The 23,113-nt window shown below is 41.4% G+C and overlaps 1 protein-coding gene across 1 annotated transcript in view; it reads right to left on the bottom strand.

Moving 5' to 3' along the window:
* The window catches only part of LOC111953859 (histone-lysine N-methyltransferase 2D-like), a 127,963-nt gene that overhangs the window by 94,386 nt on the left and 10,464 nt on the right, over positions 1–23,113 (bottom strand). The window lies entirely within an intron of this gene.

The raw sequence follows: 23,113 nt of genomic DNA, 5'->3' as shown, positions 1-23,113 counted from the left end.
TTCAAAGTAACCACCCTTTGCCTTGATGACAACATTGCACACTCTTGGCATTCTCTCAACCAGCTTCATGAGGTAGTCACCTGGAATGCATTTCAATTAACAGGTGTGCCTTGTTAGAAGTGAATGTGTGGAATTTCTTTCCTTCTTAATGTGTTTGAGCCAATCAGTTGTGTTGTAACAAGGTATGGGCTGGTATACAGAAGATAGCACTATTTGGTAAAAGACCAAGAACTTTGAAAGTTTCTTCAAGTGCAGTCGCAAAAACCCTCTACCGCTATGATGAAACTGGCTCTCATGGGGTCCGCCAAAGGAAAGGAAGATCCAGAGTTAGCTCTGCTGCAGAGGATAAGATCATTAGAGTTAACTGCAGCTCAGAAATTGTAGCCCAAATAAATGCTACAGAGTTCAAGTAACAGACACATCAACTGTTCAGAGGACACTGAATCAGGCCTTCATAGTCAAATTGCTGAAAAGAAACCACTACTAAAAGGACATCAATCAGGAAGAGAGGAAGAGACTTGCTTGGGCCAAGAAACGCAATGGACATTAGACTGGTGGAAATCTGTCCTTTGGTCTGAGGAGTCCAAATTTGAGTTTTTTTTGTTCCCACCTTCGTGTGATTGTGAGATGCAGAGTAGGTGAATGGATGACCTCTGCATGTGTGGTTTCCACCGTGAAGCATGGACGTGGTGGTGTGATGGTTCTTTGCTGGTCACTGTCAGTGATTTACTTAGAACTCAAGGCACACTTAACCATCATGGCTACCAAAGCATTCTGCAGCGATACCCCATCCCATCTGGTTTGCACTTAGTGGGACTATCATTTGATTTCCAACAGGACAATGACCCAACACACCTCCAGGCTGTGTAAGGGCTATTTGATCAAGGACAGTGATGGAGTGCTGCATCAGATGACCTGGCCTCCACAATCACCCGACATCAACCCAATTAAGATGGTTTGGGATGAGTTGGATCACAGAGTGAAGGAAAACAAGTGCTCAACGTATGTGGGAACTCCTTCAAGATTGTTGGAAAAGCATTCCTCATGAAGTTGACTGAGAGAATGCCAAGAGTGTGCAAAGCTGCCATTAGGGCAAAGGATGGCTACTTTAACAAATCAAAACATATTTTAGATTCTTCAAACACTTCCTTGGTTACTACATGATTCCATATGTTATGTCATAGTTTCAATGTCCTCACTTCTATTCTACAATGTAGAAAATAGTAAAAAATAAAGCAAAAACCTTCAATGAGTAGGTGCCCTAACTTTTGACTGGTACTGTAATTAATATATATATACTTTATTTATTTTTATTTTTTTAAGCCCTTTAAACCAGACACCTGTGGCCAAAAAATGTATCTCAAAATGTAACTTGAGCGAAAGCTCAAACCATGTTTGTTTCAGTAACATTTGTTAGGTTTGTTTCTGTTCACTTCTCTCTGCCCCATCTCTGGAGCACTGAGCAGTGGAGTTCACAGCTCACCACTTCCCTTCCCTCCCCGGTCTGTAATAGGCCTAACCAACACTGATGTTGCAGCCATAGCAGCCAAATGGGACGCACCGCTCAACCTGCGGCTTACTGCTCAGCTGCTGGTGATGTTGTGACGGGCTCATTCTACAGAAAAACTCTAAATAACATTGAAAAAAATGTGACACTTTTGAAAGAATTTTCTACATGATTCCCACATGAACTGGGAGAGAGAGTATTGGTGCTCATATCAGTTCCCTTTACCAAGCAAAAGCAGTGTCATGAACCCTGTGGTGGTAGCAGACCGAACATGCAATGGAAACCAGGGCACCAAACCAGGGCATCCAAAACAAGCCCCTGGAGTGGAGAAAGAGGGATAGGACTGGGCAGACAACTAGGGCAAGAGAGAAAGCTGGGGGGAGAAAAACACACCTCTGTCTAGCTCTGAAAACTTGGCTGGACTATCTAGAACAGCTCATGCATAGTGGGTCTGTGCAAATGTAGCTTCTAAAAAGCTCTTGCACTTTCTGGCTCTCGCTCGCTCCCTCTCTTTCTATGTGCTAGACAAGAACAAAGAGGTGCTATTCAGAGTACTTACCAATGTGGCTCTCTTAACTCAAAGCCTGCAACCCGGACCAAAATGGCCTTCTCCTTTAGATCACGCGTCTAACTCTGCAGGTTCACTCCACATTTGTACTCGATTGTTGAATTAAGATAAATAATAAGTAAAGAACTCCTCACCAGGGTCTCCCGAGTGGCGCAGTGGTCCAAGGCACTTCATCACAATGCTAGCTGTGCCACTAGAGATTCTTGGTTTGAGTCCAGGCTCTGTCGCAGCCGGCTGCAACCGGCCCAGCGTCTTCCGGGTTAGGGGAGGGTTTGGGATGTCCTCGTCCCATCGCGCACTAACGACTTCTGTGGCGGGCTGGCGCAGTGCATGCTGACAAGGTCGCCAGGTGTACGGTGTTTCCACCGACACATTGATGCGGCTGGATTCCGGGTTAAGTTGGCATTGTGTCAAGAAGCACTGCGGCTTGGTTGGGTTGTGTTTCAGAGGATGCATGGCTTTCGACCTTTGCCTTACCCGAGTCCGTACGGGAGTGGCAGCGATGAGAAGACTAACTACCAATTGGATACCACGAAATTGGGGAGAAAGGGGTATTAAAAACCCTCACCTTGTTGTCTAGGTCTTAATTGAAAGGAAACACCAAAAATCTGCAGACACTCGGCCCTCCGTGAAATGATTTTGACACCTCTGCTTTAGGATGGACTAGCCTAGATGTAGATTGGTTCCGAACACTATGACTAAGTGCCTGAGCTGGTCCAAATAACATAGGTTCTTCTGAAGCAGCCTAACCACCATAAAAAGCAAGAGCAGAATCAGAAAGCGGGAGATACTTCCTGGGTTTGTGCTCAGTTGGGAACAAAAACAATATTCCAGCAATGCAATAAGCTGTTTCAAAGGCAAAACTGATTGGACGGCAAAAGCATGGACTAGTGGCCTCAAAAGCAAACCACCCAAACACAAAGTTTGTGGTGGGAAATATTGGGTTTCCACTGCAAACAATTGTGAGGCTTTGCGGCCTATTCTACCTTGCACAATGCGGTGGCGAGGTCAGGGGCTGAGGCATCGGGTAACCAGGGTTGGGTTTCTGGGATGAAGACGGACACCGCTATTGACGCTGCCATCGGCAACCGAATCCCAGTGCTCTGATCAATGACCTACATCATCGAAAATGCAAGCACATTGTGTCCAGGGCCTGGAACAGGTTTAATCCAGGTCAACTGGTCTGGCCAGACCAATTCCTCTCATTTCCACACCAAGCATAGTAACTAGTAGCCTAATCCACTGTTCAGCATTTTTCATCCAGGCTGCACTGCAAGATACTGGTTTTACTTATTAGAAATTCATGCCAACCTCAAACAACAATTCTACAACTTCTCCAAAATGACTGATGGCCACTGCACAACATTCTCGGTTGTCTCCAAGGCTTGAAACTAACTTTTTGGTCCATCAACCACCCTGGCAGGTAGATTTAGTTAAGTTAGTTGAGAATGCTTTGTAATGTTTCTAAAAGAATAAATGTATTACTAGACCTGAGTCATTTAAACAAAATATCACAGATGAGACAAATTTCACCTGCCCCTTTAAGAGTGGGAGATTACCGTGGCAAAAAGACTCATGTTTGTACCTGTGAGATTGAGTCTGGCTAATCTGACTAGTAGCCGTGTTGTCTTCTCTTCCCTAGCAGTTGAAACTCAAACATTGGAAAAACAACCTTGCTTGTGAACAAAACAATGCAAATAGCCAAGAAACACTAGGACGAAGTCTCACTTCAGTGTACTTTAGTTTCAAGTAAATTAGACCAACTTTTATACCTGTGCGCAGCGCTTCTAAAAATGAATATTTCACTCAGCACGTGCGCACAGCCCCCAGCCAGTCAGTGTTGCTGCGCGAGGTGGGATAGGCTATATAAGATTTGTAGCTATGAAACAAAACGGCAGAAATACTTAGAAAAAAGCTACTGCAGCACAAATGCGAGTGAAATGCTCGCACTGTGGCTCGTGAAATAGACATTTTACCCTCCGATGGAAAACTCTGACGGGTGGCGGGTGTTCATTTTAGGCACTGGTTGTCTCCAAATCTGTGTCCTAAACAGATGAAGTAAAGGGACTTGATAGGTGGAAGCCAGACCAGACATTTTAGTCATTAAGGAAACGATATGAGGAAGGGAAGGTTTTCTAGGGTACCTAGTTTAGCAATATGTTGGACATGCATGGCAGTTCAGGAGGTGGTGGAGCTGCGGCTGCCCATAGAATGGATCACACTTGAGGGATTTCCAATTGGACAGTTTAAGTTAACGGTGGAACAGTGGTCGAACACCAACAATGTCAAGTGGCCCATGTTTGCAAAATGAATGCAAGGACCCTCAATATATGCAACCTCCAGACAATTAATGTTCTAGTGTCAAGTGCCTGACAATAAGACTGATAAAAAATAAATGAAAAGCCTCAAAAGTCCTCGTAGGGATTCGTTGGTTAATCCATGCATGAAGTCAAACAGTGCCCAACCCCACGAGAAACCTCTAAACAAACAAGAAGAAAAACAGAAGTACAGTGATGCTTACTGGTATGCAGGCACTGCATAATACATGCATCATGGCTATGTGACTTCCCAGAATCCATGGGTTTTGCCAAGCGGGGGCACCTAAATGGATTTTACGTGTACCTGTCCTAACTCCCGTGCATCACAGAGGTAAACAAATGATGAAATGTGGGCTAATGTGTAACCCGAAGGTAGATAAGGCAGATCCTTCCACATGCTGCAGTCCGGTCGGAGATTAAAGGTGCCACTCGCAAAGAAAAACAGCAGTGACAATCCTAAATAAGGCATTTCTCTTTTCAATGCCAAGAGCACCAAAGATAATTTTCCATTTTGTGCAAACCTTTTGAACAAAACAATTGTTCTAACCAACCGCTAGTCAGAGAGAAGAAGGGATGAGGACGGTCCTAAAGACATGGCTCAGCCCAAGGGAACCGGTGTAGCATCCATTGGTCATATGGCCCAGGAGGAACTCTTGGAAAACTGTCATGTTACAGTCTTACAGGAGTATGCTTATCGTCATCATCAGCCACCTTAACTCCAATAAATCACATTTTATTGGTCACATACACATATTTAGCAGATGTTATGTGGGTGTAGCGAAATGCTTGTGTTCCTAGCTCCAACAGTGCAGTAGCATATAACAATTCACAATACACAAATCTAAAAGTAGAATAGAATACAGTATATACATATGGAATGAGTAAAGCTGTATGAAAACATTTTTTAAGTGCCTAGAGTTCAATTGTTAAGGTGACCTGTGATTCCATGTCTATGTATATTGGGCAGTAGCCTCTAAGGTGCAGGGTGGTACACGGCTAGTGATGGCTATTTAACAGTCTGAAAAACAGCTTCTATCTTAAGGCCATCAGTCTCTCGACCCCAGTTTTGATGCACCTGTACTGTCCTCGCCTTCTGGATGATAGCGGGGTGAACAGGCCGTGGCTCGAGTGGTTGATGTCCTTGATTGATCCTTTTGGCCTTCTTTTGACATCAGGTGCTGTAGGTGTCCTGGAGGGCAGGCAGTGTGCCCCCAGTGATGCGTTGGGCTGACTGCACCACCCTCTGGAGTGCCCTGCGGTTGCAGTGCTCCAGTTGCCGTACCAGGTGGTGATACAGCCCGACTGGGTGCTCTCAATTGTGCATTTGTAAAACTTTGAGGGTCTTAGGGGCCAAGCTGAATTTCTTCAGTCACCTGAGGTTGAAGAGGCGCTGTTGCGCCTTCTTCACCACACTGCATGTGTTGGTGGACCATTTCAGATTGTCAGTGACCTGTACACCGAGGTACTTTCCACCTTTTCCACTGTGGTCACGTCGATGTGGATAGCTAATCATTCAAATTCATTTTTACTGGTTCATTTAAACAGAGCCCACCCCCCATATTTCTAAGTTTAGGCTACCGTTAGTCTTAGATTATACTAAGAATGAAAATGTACTGGTTCATATAAAGAGCCCCCCCCCCCCCACAGAAACACCAATACAGGACCGATCAAAGTGCTACTCTTGTTAATTCCAATTCCATGCACGTTTTACATTTGCACCACTCAAAAGCATGTGGTATCGAATAGAAGCAGTCAGTCACAAAAATATGAATTTGAAGGTCATTTATATATATTTTTTTTTACACACATCCAGAAACTTAAGGTCACAATTCTACTACAGTGAGAAACGGAGCAGGTAGTGTTGGGCAGAGAGAGCGAGAAAGAGAGCCGAAAAAAAAGCTGTTGCAAGTAGTTCCAGCTTGTAAGGCAGTGGCAAAATCCCGGCATGGATTAACTGGCTGGGATGGGGCATACTTCCTTCTCCATAGCTGTTTCCCAGCATGCCATTTAACCATTTCCTCTCAGTTTTTACACTTCCAAGCTTTTACAAGCAATTGTTTAAACCAGATTCAAAACAAACGCAATGCTAGAAACCTTTGATATGCGGACTCACAGGACATTCCTTCCTCCCAACCAAAAGCAAACAAGGGTAAATTCAATTTACCTTCAACCTATTCATTACCTGCAAGAGCCGTGTTGCAAATAAGTACTCCTAGAATTCTTGTTTAAACTCCAGCACAAAAACTAGGTTGAGCTTTGGGGTTGAGATCTGGCAACCACAAAAAACACTATTGTGCACTACTGCGACACAGAGGCATGGAGGTTATTTTAGGGTAACATCAATGGCGACTAGGTCTGACCACTAAAGGGGCAAAATGTAATGTGGCTATTGTATTGATACATCCGTAAGGCCAAGATATTGAATGTATTAAGCCCCTTATACAATACAGTAACAGTAGACCCAGGAACAACCAGGGTTCCTAGTCTGGTGTATTTGGGGCTTTCCTAAATCACATTCTTTGATAGCCATCAACCAAGTGCCTTCCACCCCTATTTCACTGCTGACAAGATTCTATGCCACCAATAACATTTAAGAAATACCAATGCTCTGAAATTATAAAAAAAATCAAAATTATATGGAGCCATTGTGTCCATATTGCGAATAAGCGTCTCTGTCAAAGCTATTTGTAAAGCACCCTCTTGATTGACAGCTGTTCCGAAAAAACCATGCCAGCCATTTAGACAGTCAGGTAAGAGTTTTGGTGATTCACTGCCCAGACCCCTTGGGCATTGCCGCAACGGGATAAATTAACACACGCAGCAGCCATTAGGTTATGCAAGCAGTCTCAAGAAGGTACTCTAAGCTCTTGCAGTCTTTGTAAAAAAATATATTTAAAAAGCCTGGCACACAGAGAGACACTTCAGTGACATAAGCAGTGGGTCTAGGGACAAGCACAGTGGGTCTAGGGACAAGCACAGTGGGTCTAGGGACAAGCACAGTGGGTCTAGGGACAAGCACAGTGGGTCTAGGGACAAGATTTCCTTCAGAAAAAGATAGGAGCTATGAGGAGGAATAGGGAAGCGAAACCTTTGCAGAAAAATGTAGCAATTTCCTCTGAAAAAGGGTTCTTCTAGTTAGAAACCAAGCTTGGTCATTTCTGACATAAAAAGAAAGGTATGAGTTGCAAAAGGTCAAGGCAATAATTCCGATATAGATTGAGCCCTATAAATCATTGTTATTCAAGGATACGTTGTTTATTCCCCATCTGGGACATATTAAGATCGCCTCGGTGTGAGTGTGTATTTGTTTCGCGCCCACGATCCATGCCCACCCGCCCACACATACACACCTTGAAGAAAAACAAGGACTACCTGGAACAGAGCATCTAGGAAGTGGCAGACAGATCACATAACAGCTGTAACACCATACAGCAGCGCATATACATTACACTGTATGTATAGAAGAATGCTAATGGGGAAAACAGGCAAGGAGCAGTGTCATCCACACACACATTTCCAGGAAGTCAGCGATGACATCATTTGAACACCAGCCATGCATTTACGGTCCATAATCAGCCAGGTGACATTTTGACTAGGCCAACCAAGCTGTCCCAAGTTCTCAATAGCACTAAGTAGCATCGAGCCATTTAAAAAAGGCACAATATGGGATATTTCCAGTTGTCCAATGGCAATTTCAAATAATATATATGAAAATAAATACCTTAGAAATACCTGATTAGCTTAGTACAGCTGTCGTACCGAATCATTACTGACTGTCAGTTGCATCCATAGCTCATGAATTTGAGCGTGGTTACATTTCTCCAGCGTCATCCCTCAGCTTTATACCAAACCAAGTGACGGGGCAAAAATAACCTTAGGATTGTGGGCTTTCAGTCATATTTTCTATCCAATACTAAGTGTTTTTGTGTGTATGTGAATAACTAATGTCAGAGAGTTTAGTAAAGTTCAAGCATAATCTTTTACTCAGGTATAACATGTTACGGGTCACAACATCCTAATCAGACATTCATAATGCACCTGTTTATATATCCTAGATAAGTGCCCCACAGGCACCATCTCTGGCTTGGCATTATTCCCATTATATTAATATCTTCCTTTTCATATAGAATTAGCTTATATATGTGGCACACAGCCACAAAATGTTTAATTTCTTGGGTCATGTTGGGCCAGAATACTGAGCCTCTGGCTTTTCTTGAGACTGGCTTCGACCCGAGTGCCCTGCATGGATACGAGAGAGAATCATTGGGCGTAGAGTTTCTGGCACTACCACCCTGTCGCCTTTGTAGACAACCTCTTCCTGCATTGTGAGTGTGTCTCTGTATGTCCAGTAGTCCCTCACCGGGATGGGCGTACTCTTTCCTGTGTCCGGCCAGCCTCTTAGGATAAAAGACTGAAGCATTCAAGAAGTCTTGTCCTCTGCTGAATGAGCCTTAATAGCATCCCGTGTCTGCGGGGAGATGTGAACCATGCTACTGATCAAAACATCAACAACCTCAGCCTGTAGAGCATACACTGTCTCATTTGTCCGATATTGCAGGTGACTAGTTGTTGGTAGTACTGCTCTAGACAAGAAATCTGCAATGTGAAGTTCTATTCCTTTCTTGTATAGTACCTGTAGTTGATAACGTTGAAGCATCATCCTTTGAAGTCACTTCAAGGCAGTCAGATAATTTTTTAAGATAACCTCAAGCGGCTTGTGGTCAGTGTGCACCGTGATAAAGTCCCTACCATGAAGGTATTGATCAAAACGGTCACAGGCGAACACTATGGCTAGGCACTCCTTTTCAATTTGGGTATATCCTTGCTCTGTGGGTGTCAACGTCCTTGAAGCAAATGCAATGGCTGCCCCTTCTGCAAGAGCGCTGCCCCTAGGCCTTTGTCACTTGCATCACATTGTAGAGTCACTTCTTCAGGGAGGTCATAGTACCTAAGCATTGGTTGCTTACCAACTTCTTGATTTGCTCCAATGCATAATCATGTTGAGGAAGCCATGCCAATAGCACAAATCCCTGCTGCAGTGTGTGCAAACCTGGTCAAGAACTACAGGAAACGTATGATCTCTGTAATTGCAAACAAAGGTTTCTGTACCAAATATTAAGTTCTGCTTTTCTGATGTATCAAATACTTATGTCATGCAATAAAATGCAAATGAATTACTTAAAAATCATACAATGTGATTTTCTGGATTTTTGTTTTAGATTCCGTCTCTCACAGTTGAAGTGTACCTATGATAAAAATTACAGACATGCTTTGTAAGTAGGAAAACATGCAAAACCGGCAGTGTATCAAATACTTGTTCTCCCCACTGTACCTGACAGTACCCATTTTTTGCATCCATAACCGAAAAGATCTTTGCTTTTGTCAGGCTAGGCAGTATCTCTTCAATAGCAGGCATTTGGTAATGTGCCCTACATAAAGCTTTGTTCTGGGCACTTGGATCAAGGCAGACTCTTATTTTGCCAGGTTTTTCCACAACCATGTTGCTTATCCACTTAGTAGGTTTGGTGACCTTCGTAATGACACCCTGTTCCTCCATTGAATCAACAGCCTTCAGAATCTTTTCCTTCAGTGGAATGGGGGTTCTGCGGGGAAGCTGTTGAACTGGTCTAACAGACTCATCCACCACCAGGCGAAGCTCACCTGGCAGAGCCCCCATCCCTTCAAAAATGTCCTCAAACTGTTTCAGCATTGCCTCTGAGATGAGCCCTTTTGTTTTTCTTTAGTGCTGATGTGATGAATGACATGTTGGTGGTTGAGCTGTAGCAACTTAAGCTTTTCACACATTTCTGCTGAAAGGAGAGGCTTTTGGAAGGTTTTCACCACTTGGAACTTTAGCACGTTTCCCTATCATGATTGGCTTGTAGTTCACACTAATCGAGCCATTGTACAGCCTTAGTCTTGCCTTGCTTGGTTGAGGCTTTGTATCTCCATCCTGCATTACTTGCATAAAGTCTCTGTAGCTGAGTATATTTGAACCACTGTCTAACTGGTATTTGATACTGCTGCTTGGTTCATAATCGCAGTTCTCACATGTCAGGGGGGTAAGCTTTAAGTTCATAAACCATTTATCTTTGCCACTTTGAACAGAATTAACATCTGTCATGTATAGCATGTTCGCTTCTTCATCATCATTTTGATCACTGCTTGTATCCTGTTCTAGCAGATTGACAGGCTTACTTTGTCTGTCTGTACACTTCAGCAAAATTGTTATTTTTTCCACAGAATTTGCATATAACCCCATATGCTGGGTATTTCGCTCTTGCGTGTGTTGATCCACAGTACGTGCACCCTTCTTTAGTATTTTTCCGACTTAGATCACTGTCCGATGAATTATGTTTCCATTTTCTATCGACATGGTCTCTGTATTTGTTCTGAGTGGCATAGTTGACAGATTCTGCCTGTTCAGGGACAGTGTTCATCTTTTTTAATTGGGTCTGCGTCTGTTCACTTGCTCTGCATATATATATATGGCTTTATTCAGAGCGTAAGTCGTGGTTCACGCAGCATACTTTCTCTTATCTTTACAGCCAATCACAAGTCTGTCTCTGATCATTTTGTCTCTCATTGACTCAAAATCACATGAATCCGACAATTGACGCAACCTCACAACATATTGACCACACGTCTCTGCTTTTTTTTTTTTTTTTTTTTTTTTTACCTTTATTTAACTAGGCAAGTCAGTTAAGAACAAATTCTTATTTTCAATGACGGCCTAGGAACAGTGGGTTAACTGCCTGTTCAGGGGCAGAACGACAGATTTGTACCTTGTCAGCTCGGGGATTCGATCTTGCAACCTTTCGGTTACTAGTCCAACGCTCTAACCACTAGGCTACGCTGCCGCCCCCTTGAGTTTGATCATGTGTTAAAAATGAATCTTTCATAAATCACATTACAGGTAAGTTCAAAATGTCTTTGCAAACCGTCAAGGATTTTCTTTGAATTTTTTCTATCCTCTTCCCCCAGATCTAGGTGACGCTGAAGCATATGGCACTCTTCCAATAACACTGAGCAGTGTTGCCACTCTCACATGCGGGTCTTATTTATCTAAACCTGTAGCGATTTCATAATTCTCCTTCTGATCATGGAAGAACAAAGAGTTCTGATACAAATTGCCTTTCATGTCCATGGCGCTAGGCACCAGAATTTGTTCAACTTCTTCAAGCTCTGTCAAATTGGTTGTTGATCATTGCTAGACAACCATTCTCAGGTCTTGCCATAGATTTTTCCAAGTAGATTTAAGTCAAAACTGTAACTCGGCCACTCAGATACATTCACCGTCTTCTTGATAAGCAACTCCAGTGTAGATTTGGCCTTGTCATTCCGTTTTTTGTCCTGCTAAATGGTGAATTCATCTCCCAGTGTCTGGGAGAAAGCAGACAACCAGGTATTCCCTTTAGGATTTTGCCTGTGCTTAGCTCCATTCTGTTTCTTCTTTATCCTGAAAAAAATTCCATAACAATCACAAGCATACCTATAACATGATGCAGCCACCACTATGCTTGAAAATATGGATAGTGGTACTCGGTAATGTGTTTCACTTGCCCCAACCATAATACTTTGTATTCAGGACAAAAAGTGAATTGTTTGCCACAGAGTTCCTTCTGTACAGGCTTTTTTCTTTTCACTCTGTCAATTACAGTTGAAGTCGGAAGGTTACATACACTTAGGTTGGATTCATTAAAACTAGTTTTTTCAACCACTCCACAACCACTAGCGTCCCACCTCGACAACAGCCAGTGAAAATGCAGGGCGCCAAATTCAAAACAGAAATCTCATAATTAAAATTCCTCAAACATACAAGTATTATCAACCATTTTAAAGATAAACTTCTTGTAAATCCAACCACAGTGTCCGATTTCAGAAAGGCTTTACTGCGAAAGCACACCATGCGATTATGTTAGGTCAGCACCTAGTCACAGAAAACCATACAGCCATTTTTCCAGCCAAAGATAGGAGTCACAAAAAGCAGAAATAGAGATAAAATGAATCACTAACATTTGATGATCTTCATCAGATGGCACTCATAGGACTTCATGTTACACAATAAATGTATGTTCTGTTCGATAAAGTTCATATTTATATCCAAAAATCTGTTTACATTGGCGCGTTATGGTCAGAAATGCATTGTCTCAAACAAACATCCGGTGAAAGTGCAGAGAGCCACATCAAATTACAGAAATACTCATCATAAACATTGATAAACGATACAAGTGTTAAACATACGAATAAAGATAAACTTCTCCTTAACTTCTTAGGGCTGCAGGGGCAGTATTGAGTAGCTTGGATGAAAAGTGCCCAGAGTAAACGGCCTGCTCCTCAGTCCCAGTTACTAATATATGCATATTATTAGTAGTATTGGATAGAAAACACTCTGAAGTTTCTAAAACTGTTTGAATGATGTCTGTGAGTATAACAGAACTCATATGGAAAGCAAAAACCTGAGGAAAAATCCAAACAGGAAGTGAGAAATCTGCGGTTGGTAGGTTTTCAACACAGTTCCCATTGAAATCCCCTTGAGATATGAATGAAGTTGCACATCTTCGGGCTTCCACTAGATGTCAACAGTCTGTAGAAATTTGAATGAGGCTTCTACTGTGTTGTGGGACTGAATAAGAACAGAATGAACAGGTGTCTGGGAGTCAGCCATTTTCTGGTCACGTGCATTGCACATGATATCCACTTGCGTTCCGTTCCACCTCAAGACACAAATGAATTCTCCGGTTGGAACTTTATTGAAGAAGTTTGATAAAAACATCCTAATGATTGATTCTGTACTTAGTTTGAAATGTTTCTTCGACCTGTAATATAACTTTAAGTTTTTGTCCGAAGTAACGCTCGGTCGAGCGTTTGGATATGTATACCAAATGCCTAACAAAAGGAGGTATTTGGACATAAATAACAGACATTATCGAACAAAACAAACATTTATTGTGGACCTGGGATTCCTGGGAGTGCATTCTGATAAAGATCAAAGGTAAGGGAACATTTATCATGTAATTTCTGGTTTCTGTTGACTCAAACATGGCGGCTAATTTGACTATTGTTCTGAGCGCCGTCTCAGATTATTGCAATGTTTGCTTTTTCCGTAAAGTTTTTTTGAAATCTGACACAGCGGTTGCATTAAGGAGAGGTATATCTATAATTCCATGTGTATAACTTGTATTATCATCTACATTTATGATGAGTATTTCTGTTGAATTTTTTTATTTATTTCACCCTTTAAATTGTAACCAGGTAGGCTAGTTGAGAACAAGTTCTCATTTGCAACTGCACCTGGCAAGATAAAGCATAGCAGTGTGAACAGACAACACAGAGTTACACATGGAGTAAACAATAAACAAGTCAATAACATGGTAGAAAAAAAAGAGAATCTATATACAATGTGTGCAAAAGGCATGAGGTAGGCAATAAATCGAATAATTACAATTTAGCAGAATAACACTGGAGTGATAAATCATCAGATGATCATGTGCAAGAAGAGATACTGGTGTGCAAAAGAGCAGAAAAGTAAATAAATAAAAGCAGTATGGGGGGTGAGGTAGGTAAATTGGGTGGGTAGTTTACAGATGGACTATGTACAGCTGCAGCGATCGGTTAGCTGCTCGGATAGCAGATTTTTAAAGTTGTTGAGGGAGATAAAAGTCTCCAACTTCAGAGATTTTTGCAATTCGATGTGGCTATGCAAAATCACTTGATGTTTTTGGAACTAGTGAATGTAACACGCCAATGTAAACTCAGATTTTTTAATATCAATATGAACTTTATCAAACAAAACATACATGTATTGTGTAACATGAAGTCCTATGAGTGTCATCTGATGAAGATCAAAGGTTAGTGATTCATTTTATCTCTATTTGTGCTTTTTGTGACTCCTATCTTTGGCTGGAAAAACGGCTGTGCTTATTGTGGTTTGGTGTGACCTAACATAATCATTTGTGGTGCTTTCGCTGAAAAGCATATTTTAAATCGGACACTTGTGGGATTAACAACAAGATTACCTTTAAAATGGTATAAGACACATGTATGTCTGACGAATTTTAATTATGAGATTTCTGTTGTTTTGAATTTGGCTCGGGATTGCAGCCCCAAGAAGTAAATGCAACCGCTGTGTCAGATTTCAAAAAGGCTTTACGGAGAAAGCACACTTTGCGATTATGTTAGGTCTGCACCTAGCCACAGAAACCCATACAGCCATTTTCCAGCCAAGGAGAGTGTCAAAAAAGTCAGAAATAGCATTCAAATTAATCACTTACCTTTCATGATCTTCATCTGGTGGCACTCCCAGGTCTCCATGTTAGACAAAAAAAAAAGAATTGTTCGATAATGTCCCTCATTATGACCAAAAATCTCCTTTTTGTTTGCGCGTTTTGTCCAGTAATCCAAATGCTTAAGGCGCGTGCACTAAGTCCAGACGAAATGTTTTTTTTTTTAAGTACAATAAAAGTTAGTAGAAACATGCCAATCGATGTTTAAAATCAATCCTCCGGTTGTTTTTGTCATAAATAAACAATAATATTTCAACCGGACAAAAGCTTTGTCAATAGGAAAGGAGAAACAAGAAAGGAGCGTTCCTGATCAGGCGTATGGCTGATGAATGGAAATTTCCACTGGCCACTGATTGAAAGTGCTGTATCTTCCTAAATTTTTCAGAGTAAACGCCTGAAACAATGCCAAAAGACTGGCCACATGTAAAGGCAGCCACAGAGCTCGTGAACTGGGTCCTAAGTCTTTGCATGGTGGATAGGCTTTCAATGGAAAAACAGCCTTTCAAAATAATAGTACTTCCTGGTTGGATTTTCGCCTGCCATATCAGTTCTGTTATACTCAGACATTATTTTAACAGTTTTGGAAACTTTAGAGTGTTTTATATCCAAATATACTAATTATATGCATATCCTATCTTCTGGGCCTGAGTAGCAGGCAGTTTAATTTGGGCACGCTTTTCATCCAAAATTCCGAATGCTGCCCCCTACCCTAGTGAAGTTAAAATATAGTTTGGCAAGTCGGTTAGGACATCTACTTTGGGCATGACACAAGTAATTTTTACAACAATTGTTTACAGACCAATTTCACTTTTAATTCACTGTATCACAATTCCAGTGGGTCAGAAGTTTACATACACTAAGTTGACTGTGCCTTTAAACAGCTTGGAAAATTCCAGAAAATGATGTCATGGCTTTAGAAGCTTCTGATAGGCTAATTGACATCATTTGAGTCAATTGGAGGTGTACCTGTGGATGTATTTCAAGGCCTACCTTCAAACTCAGTGCCTCTTTGCGGGAAAATCAAAGAAATCAGCCCAGACCTCAGAAAATAGATTGTAGACCTCCACAAGTCTGGTTCATCCTTGGGAGCAATTTCCAAATGCCTGAAGGTACCACGTTCATCTGTACAAACAATAGTACGCAAGTATAAACACCATGGGACCACGCAGTTGTCATACCACTCAGGAAGGAGACGCGTTCTGTCTCCTAGAGATGAATGTACTTTGGTGTGAAAAGTGCAAATCAATCCCAGAACAAAGGCAAAGGACCTTGTGAAGATGCTGGAGGAAACGGGTACAAAAGTATCTATATCCACAGTAAAACGAGTCCTATATCGACATAACCTGAAAGGCCGCTCAGCAAGGAAGAAGCCAGTGCTCCTAAACCGCCATATAAAAGCCAGACTACGGTTTGCAACTGCACATGGGGACAAAGATCGTACTTTTTGGAGAAATGTCCTCTGGTCTGATGAAACAAAAATAGAACTGTTTGGCCATAATGACCATCGTTTTGTTTGGAGGAAAAAGGGGGAGGCTTGCAAGCCGAAAAACACCATCCCGACCGTGAAGCAAGGGGGTGGCAGCATCATGTTGTGGTGGTGATTTCCTGCAGGAGGCACTGGTGCACTTCACAAAATAAGTGGCATCATGAGAAAGGAAAATTATGTGGATATATTGAAGCAACATCTCAAGACATCAGTCAGGAAGTTAAAGCTTGGTCGCAAATGGGTCTTTCAAAATGGACAATGACCCCAAGTATACTTCTAAAGTTGTGGCAAAATGGCTTAAGGACAACAAAGTCAAGGTATTGGAGTGGCCATCACAAAGCCCTGACCCCAGTCCTATAGAACATTTGTGGGGAGAACTGAAAAAGCGTGTGCGAGCAAGGAGGCCTAAAAACCTGACTCAGTTACACCAGCTCTGTCAGGAGGAATGGGCCAAAATTCACCCAACTTATTGTGGGAAGCTTGTGGAAGGCAACCCGAAACGTTTGACCCAAGTTAAACAATTTAAAGGCAATGCTACCAAATACTAATTGAGTGTATGTAAACTTCTGACCCACTGGGAATGTGATGAAAGAAATAAGATTCTCTACTATTATTCTGACATTTCACATTCTTAAAATAAAGTGGTGATCCTAACTGACCTAAGACAGGGACTTTTAACTAGGATTAAATGTCAGGAATTGTGAAAAACTGAGTTTAAATGTAATTGGCTAAGGTGTATGGAAACTTCCGACTTCAACTGTAGGTTAGTATTGTGGAGTAACTACAATGTTGTTGATCCATCCTCAGTTTTTTTCTTTCACAGCCATAAACTAACTGTTTTAAAGTCACCATTGGCCTCATGGTGAAATCCCTGAGCGTTTTCCTTCCTCTCTGGCGACTGAGTTAGGAAGGACGCCTGTATCTTTGTAGTGACTGGGTGTATTGGTACATCATCCAAAGTGTAATTAATAACTTCACCAAGCTCAAAGGGATATTCAATGTCTGATTTTTCTATTTTTACCCATCTACCAATAGGTGCCCTTCTTTGTGAGGCATTGGAAAACCTCCCTGGTCTTCTTGGTTGAATCTGTGTTTGAAATTCACTGCTCAACTAAGGGATCTTACAGATAATTTTATGTGTTAGGAACAGAGAGGTAGTCATTCAAAAATCACGTTAAACACTATTATTGCACACAGAGGGAGGCCATGCAACTTATTATGTATCTTGTTAAGTACATTTTTACTCCTGAACTTAGAGGCATGCAATAACAAAGTGGTTGAATACTTGACTCAATACATTTCAGCTAATAATTTTTTTTTTTTAAATTCAAATGTCTAAAAACATAATTCTACTTTGACATCAATGAGTTATTGTGCGTAGGCCAGTGACACACAACAAAAAATTCAATTATATTCAGGCTGTAACAAAATGTGAAAAAAGTCAAGGGGTGTGAATAATTTCTGAAGCCACTGTAGCTGCGCTAACAAAGGCTTGTTGCACACCACTCACTTACTGGCTGTCATGTTGCAAGTAGCCAATCTAGGGCTGTCCCTGATCTTGGTCGACCAAGAGTCGTCTGTTCTTACGACCAAACGATTTGTTGACATTTTTAAACGTATATTTTTCCATACATTGACACATCCTGTCCTGTGTGTTTTAATCAAAATCAACTATATTTCACTGAGCTTGTCTGATGCTTTAAGCACACTGTGATTAAATAGCTAAGACACACAAATGACCAGAGGGAGTCCGACCAGCAATTGGTTGGATTGTGCCGGGCCAAGCTCAGACCTGCTGCGCTGTTCAAAAAAGAAATAAAAATAACACAGCGAGTGACTGACTAGCACCCGTTGTCTCACTCTCTCCTTCCTGCTGCAACGACCACCAGAGAACATCAAAGTGTTTATCGTGCTGTCAGTGTTGCTGAAGCAGAGAAGTTCTGTTACAGAAATCCCTCATTTGAAATCCCTATTGCCTTAACCCTTGCGCTCTTAACTTGAAACATGTATGCATCGCATGCACGTGACCAAAGACCTATAGAGAACGTTGGTTATGTAATTATTACTCCACAATGTCCGTTCTTCCAGAGGACGAGTCGGACGGGATTCGTTTTTTCCCCAAACTGCAACCTGTAATTCTTTATTTCTTCCCAATAAATTGACAGTTATGCCAGAAGCCTGAAGTTTTTTTTATTCTAGATGTGAAGATACAGTATTTCAACATGTCCAGGTGATATGGCCACACTGATAATTCAAGCTTGGTTCCAAGTTTCTAAACCATACCAAACTGTCGCCATATTTGAATTGAGGAAGTGTGATCATAATCATTAGGACATTTGAGCAATCTGCAGTATGTCCTAAATGTCCCCCAGCCTTCAGATTTGAGCTAAACAGTGCAATTACACTTCAGATACGTTAAAGCTTTGGATGCTAAAGTGAACATATACATTTCCAAACCTTTTGGTCAGTTGTATGCTGCTTTGCGATCTATTAACAGCAAGGGTTGCATTAAATAGGTTCAATATTTGTTACTGATGCATTTGGCAATATTCAAGTAATAAAGTATTCCCTGTGAAAGTTGATATATAAATGGCCCACGTGTAGCCTGTGAATGACCAGCTCAAAAATCGGTCTTAGGTAGCAAAATTTGAAATTGTGTTTTTTTACCTTGGATAAAAGTATAGACTCAGAGCTACAAAATGGTATATCATACACTACAGTTGAGAAACAATGGGAAAGTAATTCTGCTTTGAAAGTTGATAAACTCACTTCTGAGAAAATGGCCTTTGAATGTTTTGGTACTACTACTACTGGAGAGCCCTTCTTCGTCTACACCGATTCATCATCGTTCATCATAGGTTGTTTTCATGTTATCCAGAGGTTGATGACTGCAACTGTGCTGTCAGATTGTAAATTCAGAGCGTTTCACTCTGAGCGTTTCGAGCGCACACTGGACACTCTGGGCGATGAGTAGGGTTGATCCGAACATTCTGACCTCACAACTGCAGTCAAGCACCCAAGCTAAATGGCTAACATGGGCTAGTTTGCCAGCAACTTCCAGACACAAATGAGATCATGGTGACCATTTTACCCGCCCTAGCAGAGCTGATTAGGCTCTTTTCATGTTATCCAGAATGTTGGTAACTGTGCTGCTGGCAACAATTTAATTACGCTTTTTTGCCGACATTTACTGACACCGGCCATATTCAACGGGTGTTGAGCGTTTGTAAATTCATCAGTTATTCTGTGCTCTGGCACACTCAGGCGAGAATGCTCAGAAATCGGACTACATAGCCAGACAATTTACGAACGCACCTGAAATGGTTACTTACATAGTGGAGTCTTTTGTTAAGACATGTAGCTAGCTAGCTAGGTAAACAATTAACCATAATCCCAACTCGTGACATTACTACCATGCATGAATCTGCAGGTATCTAACCAACCAGGTTCAATGTTAGCTAGCCAAGCAAATGGCTCAGATACAAATAATAAGATCATACATGTAACATACGTTAGCTAACAGTACACTAACTTGAAATGAAACCACTTTGTCAAAATTAGAAATGTGTAATATCTGAAAATGTAGCTAGCTTAGACTATTTTACCCGTATACATCATTCATGGATGGACACATCTCCTGTCGGATGCCATGGTTGCCCTTAGTTTGAAGATGTAATCTGGAGATTGGTGTTTTCTCCATCTCCTTAGCTATCATACTCAAATTCCACTGATTTCAAAACTTGGTCCTCCAAAAAGTGGAGAGCAACACTTATGCAGTTTTACTACAGAATAAAAAAATGTTAAAGCGGAGTTCGACACGAGGGTACCTAGACATACTGGACAGCTCAAATAGACAGAAGCGTGCTATATGGCCTACCAATTCGAACTCTCGGCATGTCCAGCCCACTCATTATCTCAGCCAATCATGGCTAGTGGGAAGGATGCTGTTTTTTTCCATGGCTAAACCAACTAGAGTCATAATTTAACAATTTTATTCGTACTTACATTTGGCATACAAGTTTGTTATTAAGGAACATGAAAGTTCACATGTTCCAGAGGCAGAAAAATGTGTCATTTTTAATGTGTCACATCTGTCATTTTTAAATGACAGCAAAATGAATGGTGAGGACGTGACAACTCGAAAATGGGGGAATGTTTACTGGGAAAGCCAGGGAAAGTCAGATGTGTGGAATAAACTTTACTAGTTGTGGAAAATACTGGAGATCAAGAAAAAGAAGGTAAGGAGCAAACGCTGCGTGAATATTGTGTCTGCCAAACAGGTGCTGTATAGATTACAATATCATTTCTGACCTTTTGGAACAATGTAAACACTAAATAAATAAGCGTACCAGAGAGTCTGTTGTAATGTTTTTTTGTCAAGCCTTTATTACAGGAACGACTAAAAACAGTCGCATTCATTCATGAATGCAATTTCTGAAATGGAATGCTTCATTTATTGTTCAAGCCAATTATTCAAGGCTCACTATATTCTAAAACTAAAATGCTTGATTGCATTTGAAAATCATGAATGACTCATATGCTGTGTAATGACATGAACGAATGAATGATGGATTCAGTAGCCTATAAGTATTGAAATATAGTCCTAAGTAAGTTACGGTATTAAGACTAAACAGGATGCGCTCTTAGGCCTACATACAGCTCAATGTTGGCTATACTAAGCCTACTAATGATCATGACCTTACTTATGATCATTATAATAATAGTAATAATAAGATAAATAGGATAACTGTATTATAGTTAATATTATTTTTCGGACAATTTGGAACAATGTAAACACTAAATAAATGAGAAATAATACCAGAGAGCCTGTTCTAAAACAAAAACTAAGTGCAAAGCCTTAATTAGAGCAAAGATTTGAAAAAGCTGCATTTGTGAAATTGCTTACTTACGTGAGGCTTGGTGCTCACGGAATCAGTAGGCTCCTAAACAAACACAAACAGGCAACAGAAGCAGGATGTCTTATTCCTGTAGATGCATATGGATGATTTATAAAGCAGGGCACATTTAACAGTTAGGCTCTTGATTATAGACCTATTTAAGTTGGGGTTTCCTCTCTCCTCACTTTTCTTAGACAATGATACAAGGGCTGTTTTGTCATTTCCTCATTCTACTGCTGCCTCTGCCACATTGTTCTCAACACCAATATGCTGGTTAACTTTGCTATTATACAAAGAGCAACATGGTCTAGGAAAAGGCGCCAACCCAACAGCGCACTGATGTGTTTCTGAACCGCAGAAAGCGAACACTAGCGCATTTATTATAAAATAATATTTTTTAGTAGTGTTGCACCATTGTTCTTATGTAACATAACCATTAACAATTGCAGTAGCACGTCTTAGACTGATGGACTGTTCCATCCCCACCACAATGGATCAGTCCACTCAGGCAGGCGCGAATCAGACAGGTGTCTTGTACACCATGATATATTTTTTATTGCTACTGCTCGACTAAAGAACTCTTGGTCGACCAACAGCCTATCGACCAGTCAACTAAATGGGTTAGCCTTAAGCCAATCACATCCTTCATCTGAAGACCAACTTCCTCCCTACAAAGTTATACAGACCATCTTCTAGAGTTGTTCTTGATTGGTTTAGTGATAGATGGTATTCTAGTGATAGATGGTATGCAATACTTTCTCTCCTGTATGAGTCTGCCATGTGAAAGGATGATTGTGGGGATTTCTCTGAGACAAAATGTAACAACCGGAAAGGAAAAACATGAAAAGACGGGTACATTGTCAGTTTCTAGGCAGTGTCTCTGTGACGGAGAAGTCCGTCACTGGCCGCGGGCAGCGTTTGGTACACTAGCACACACATTCATCACGCCTCCCTGCTCCTTTAACAATGTGGGTCGACACAAGTTCACTTCCCTATCTTAGTACATACATTTTACACTTTATTCTTACCTCCCGTCAGTAACAGTTTATGGTATAAAGAATATACAGACAAGCGTTCATTTTTAATTTAGCAACGTTTATTGTACTAATCAATGTTATGGATGAGCGTGTTGTTTGTTTGGTTCTGTTCCTCTCTCTCCATCTCTGTAGCTTCCGGGTATGCTGGGATAAGGACCAGAGCTACGGTAATCGGGTTGGCTTTGTAGTGCCTGTTCCGAATGGCTCGTTCATGTGAATGGGCATATTGGAAGACTCCATGTCAGTAGGGATGGGATTTTCTAAATGTGTTATATTGGTATATTGTATCATGAGAAACGTGTTGCAATGTATTTAATTCATTATGTTTAGCTGAGTGGAAAATGTAGGCTTTGATGACGGTAATTGCTTAATGAATAAGTGCTGGGTATGTTCTGATGGGAGGGGCTTCCCCTACAAAAGGAGCCTCTTTTTCAGTTCAAGGGGGGAACCATTTTGGATTAAGCTGTTGATAGGGGCAGCATTGTTTTTAAGCTGTCCCCATAATGTATACTTTGGATGGCAGTACTGTAGTTTTTCTTCCGGATTCACTACGTAAATAAACACCCTTACACAGAAGTACTTCTGCCATTTGTTAGAGGTTAGGTTTTTCAGTTTAGCCTTCTGGCCTACTCTACGTGACAGTCTCCTTGAGAGCCTCGAGGGGGCGCCCGGCTTCCTCGGAGCCAATGCACCTCAAAACACATGAGTGGCTCCTCAAGGTGGAATCTCGGCTTAGGTTGGCTCCACGCCACACTTTGTGACGCCCCGCTTCCCTCTCCAAACACACACATAACCCTCCCCACCAGCAACGTTTGGGGATAGCTTGGGTTATCCATGTAGCCACAGCAGCACATATCCCCTTCCTTGCACTCATGATTCATTTGGGAGGCCGCGTAGTGGGAGATGAATACGCTGGCAGATTTAATAATTCATGGTACTTAATAAATTCATTTAGTGGACCTATGGGGTTGTGGGGCTGAGGGAGATGAGTATTACCAATTAAAAATGTTTTT

The sequence above is a fragment of the Salvelinus sp. IW2-2015 genome, linkage group LG27 (assembly GCF_002910315.2).
Source record: "Salvelinus sp. IW2-2015 linkage group LG27, ASM291031v2, whole genome shotgun sequence".
In the NCBI taxonomy this organism is placed as follows: Eukaryota; Metazoa; Chordata; class Actinopteri; order Salmoniformes; family Salmonidae; genus Salvelinus; species Salvelinus sp. IW2-2015.
The sequence above is the reverse complement of the archived record's forward strand: the minus strand, read 5'-3'. Positions and strand labels throughout refer to the sequence as shown.